The sequence below is a fragment of the Bidens hawaiensis genome, unplaced genomic scaffold (genome assembly GCF_021521415.1).
Source record: "Bidens hawaiensis isolate Kalapana, Puna unplaced genomic scaffold, B.hawaiensis_p1.1 tig00002617_1, whole genome shotgun sequence".
NCBI lineage: Eukaryota > Viridiplantae > Streptophyta > Magnoliopsida > Asterales > Asteraceae > Bidens > Bidens hawaiensis.
The window spans coordinates 2,245,902-2,250,448 of record NW_027491142.1 but is presented as its reverse complement, the minus strand read 5'-3'; the positions used below and the strand labels follow the sequence as shown (position 1 = coordinate 2,250,448).

The 4,547-nt window shown below is 38.0% G+C and overlaps 1 pseudogene; it reads right to left on the bottom strand.

Annotated features, from left to right (window-relative positions):
* Positions 1-2,231: 2,231 nt before the first annotated feature.
* LOC143620615 (putative flavin-containing monooxygenase 1) lies at positions 2,232-2,972 on the bottom strand (annotated as a pseudogene).
* Between the last annotated feature and the right edge of the window lie 1,575 nt (positions 2,973-4,547).

Here is a 4,547-nt window from a genome sequence, read left to right as displayed (position 1 = left end):
GAAAATAAGGAAATAAAAATATTTCCTAAGTTAAGTACTCTTATATGAAGGAAAATAATAAACTCCATCCCACATTGGAAGATGTAAGAAAGTGGAAGCATTCCATTAAGGTATAAATAAGAAAGATGGAATCCATCCCAAATGGAAAGTGGTAAAGAAATGGAAGCTCTTTATAAGGAAGAGATTTTCCATAATAATATTCTTTTATGAATATCATGCACCAAGTGGTCCTAGCGGAGGGTGCGTAGCACCCGACGCGCACGCGCACGAGCTCAGGCGAGGACGAGGACGAGGACGCTGGCGATGGCGAAGGCAACGAAGAAGGGCGTTGGGCGCAATGTGGCGCTTTGATGGCGCACTTTGCACTTAGTATTTTTGGACAACGACAATTAGACCAGATATGGCAATTTACTAAAGTATAGGGACTGAAAATGAAAAATAATTTCCAAAGACCCATCGCGCTACGCGATGAATCCAATAAGACGGACATCGCGTACCGCGATGGGCCGTGATGACGCAACATACACGTGTCACACTCTGGTGACACGTGGCAACATACAAGGACACGTGGCAGAATGTGTCAGACCACGTGTCGACACGTCTCGGTCGCGGTACGCGACGAAGCCAGGAAGAGGACCCATCGCGTACCGCGATGGGATCCAATTTCAGCTATAAATAGGAGGGGGTCACGATATTTCTCACTCACACCTCCCACACTCTCTCTCTAGAAATCCACTCTCTCTCTCTACCTCGGTTTGTGTGCCGAACATCGTTTTGCGTGCCACCGACCCGACAATCATGACCTCGTAATCCGTGTCAAATACCCGGTGTTTTCCTTGAATGCGTGCCACCCAAAAATAACCCGATGTTCCGCCTCGAAGTACGTGCACGAACCGGCGACACGTGAACATCACCTCGATTTGCGTGCCAAGGAAGATGGATTAAGAACGCCTCGAGAAACGTGCATATAGAGTAGAAGTGCTACCCGTATAAATTTAGGATTATCTAACTCCGAATACCCGTGTGAGGTAAGGGGTTCGGCCTAAGTTATTATTTTATTATTATAAATGGCTTAGACATAGTCGAGGGTATAGCCCGAACCTTGATTACAATTAAGAATAATATAACTTTTCTTAAGCAAAGGTTATAGTTAAAATAATATTTCTTTAATATTAAGAAATATAATATTCAAATAGTATAGTTGAATAATGTTTCTTCTTGAAGAAGAAATTCAGTATAGAAGTTTCTTCCTGAAGAAGAAACGTAGCATATAATTGGTAAATAAAGAAAAAGACTAAAGGTCCAAATGTTTTATAAACAAATGATTTTATCAAGGTTGAAGTTATACCAAAATAGACTAAAGGTCTAAAGCTAGATCGCTGATCTTGTTATTTATACAAATGTTATTCTCGTACTATAGGTCCGAGATAACAAAACAAGAAGAAGAGAACAGAAAACAGGAATTATATCAGAAACTGATTATAAACTGAAAAGGTGAATCCGCCCCAAACCTTTTACATTGAGTCAAAATGTTTGCATAGGATTTACGAATCCTTAAAAACTTTGTGTACAATAATAAGAAACGGACACTCTGATTAAGAGTATACATGTGTCTGGATCCAAATATACATGGTGACTCGGCATTTCCCCGAGGCCATGCATATCATCAACATGCCTCTGAAGGTCAACGAGACTGTTCAGAAAAATGATATTGTGTATATAATTAATTGTACATGGTACTTAGGGTAATTTGATCCCAATGTAGTTGGGTGCCTAATGAGTTGTCACAAAGGTATTATTGTTGGTTTCACAAAGGTATTTGAAAGAGATTTTAGAGTCAGCGTTATTCACCAGCTTTGTGCTAACGTATTTTCCCACCAATGTTACAAGGAAACAAGAAAGGTTAGAACAGACAAGCTAGAAGGAATAGAAGATTGGAGTTATAGTTATTAGATGCTATCTGATGGATCAGATATTTTATTTGAAAATATTATAAAAAGAATTATGTTTTATAAAGAAATGTATTTGAATTATCAAGTGGGTATTTAAACCCGAGATTTTAATAAGTTTTCAATATAAATATTTTAAAGACTTCCGCTATAAACCGCAAATCTGATTTATTTACAAAACAGGTACCAACTTATGGTCACACTCCTAGGCCTTAATATGGGGGTGTGACAATAATTTGTTGGAAAATTGTGGCCGGTGTTGTGGTTTTAGAAAATGGACACTCATATTTCTGTGTAGTCCATGGGAGCATAAGCTTCATATAGGTTGGCGAGGAGTTCATATTTTCTCATTGGATTCACACCCATATCTTTGCATAGCTGATCATTATACCAAACTTTTATACCATCTAAGACGAATCGAGTGTGGTATTCCCAGACGATTGCTTCATATATTCGTCCCATCGGTGATGTCATTCTGAATCTCTTCAATGCTTGGTATATTACCCGCACCTTCTAGAAGTGTTGCCACCCATCGACAACACATTTTGGAGGTGTAAAAACTTGAAAGACCATAAAAAAAAATCCCTCCTAGTTGCGGTATTCGAGTATGAATGGATTCCCTAATGATAATAGTATGTAATTTAGCTAAAAGACTATTTCTTTTATAGATATTCAAAGTGAAATCCTGTGCTACTAACATGTAAGGAGGAACTCATGTTGAGTCAGTATTGTGGTGACGAAATGGTTTTGATTCAAACATACACACAAGTTTGTCTACACCATTGAATCTGGTAGCAAAAATAACAATGTCCGTTTCTATGTGTGTATTGTTGTCACTGATGAAAATTTCTTTATCATAAAACTCAGAACTTGGATATTTCTTTAATTTGATGCTTTCTTTGTCGACCACATAAAAAAAGTTGTTAGTGTCTGGCAAATGTAAAATTAAACCAAAGGCGACGTCTTTCGACATACTATGTACGTTTGTGGCACCATGTCATACTTAGAAAGTGGAAGATTCATTTTTGCGAGGCATTCGACAAGGGTCCATATTCCCCAACGCTGATGTATTTCCTTCACCTATGGGTTAATCCCCCCCCTTGGTAATTATACTAATCAACACAATTAAACTTTTCAATAACTTACTATTGGTGAAAGTAATGTCACCAGAAGACTATGCTGGAAACCTTCGTCTGGCTTTATGAAAGGAAAGCATCACAAAGTTTACCTAAGTGGTAGCGGGTTGAGTGTTTTCCACACAAACATTCAACTTGCCTTCAGGTGGAAATGAAAATGCTTCTCCGGTTCCACTTCAACGTGATCAAACATTCGATAATGGTCCATCATAGTTGATTCCCTTGTCTCGAGAATGAAACTTAATTTAGGGCATTATAAGATTAAAATGATACATGGCTTTAGGTATAATTTGTAGCCTATTGGCTATGATGGTTTTAGCCCATACTCCACAATGTGGGATTCAAAGTCGAAGACTATAGGGTTGAAGCCTTTAGAGAGACAACTTTTACAAGCAAGGAAACCCGTTGCCTTACCGCTTGGCTACGCCCCATTTATAATTTTATTGGACACTAATACTAATAAAGAATAATATTGGTATTAAGTGTTCGTCAATCCCAGTCCAACTATCTATAGAAAATCTTTCTTTTTTATAGAATATAGAATTTATTATAGATTCGTGACTAGGATTTTTGACAAATGTATATCAATTAAAATATTGTATGAAAATATGATTGCTTCTAGTCTCAAGATTGAAGCCTTTAGAGAGACAACATTTACAAGCAAGGAGACCAGCAAAATCGGCTCCAACAACGGCTATCTGCTCCTTATCCATTAGGCATGTGTAGTGGAGGGGCTATAAATTGGACGAAATGCCACACGTGACGCCCAGTAGGCAAAGATATGAATTTGTTTTTGGGATGTAATGGCGTTGTAGGCTAATACACACACACACACACATATATATATATATATATATTTACCACACACAAACATATATAATAATAATATTTAATTATTATTTTGGCCCGACAAATAGTTGGTGCCCCACCTCCCCTATTATCGCCCCACATTTCGGTGGGTGGGGGGGAGGCGGTGTTGTAGCCCCTATCGCCCAAATTTCATCGGATTTGGTCGCCCACTATGAGCTTCCCATTTTCTTGGGTTTATATATATATATATATATATATATAGTGTATATAATATTTTTGTTTTTTAAAAACGCACTTTCTATTATTCTGTTATTATATTGTGGAAATTAAATCCGGCTATATGTAGGTTCCCAGCCGGATCTACACGGAAATATCTCGTATTACGTAGGTGCGGAATCCCTACGTAAGACGATACGAGTGTTAGACGCGATATACGTTAAACCCAAGTACAAAGACACGTTACAATACTCAATAGACACGTTGTATTGCAACTCCTTTAACACGTGATAGCCAAATCACAATTACACGTACTGAACCTCTGTTACAAAATAAGCCATAGCCAAACCTATATAGTTATCGACAACTTCGCCTAACAGGCTAGGCGAAGTTGTTGATAACTTCGCTTGTTCCACAAGTTCGCTTGTAACAGGCG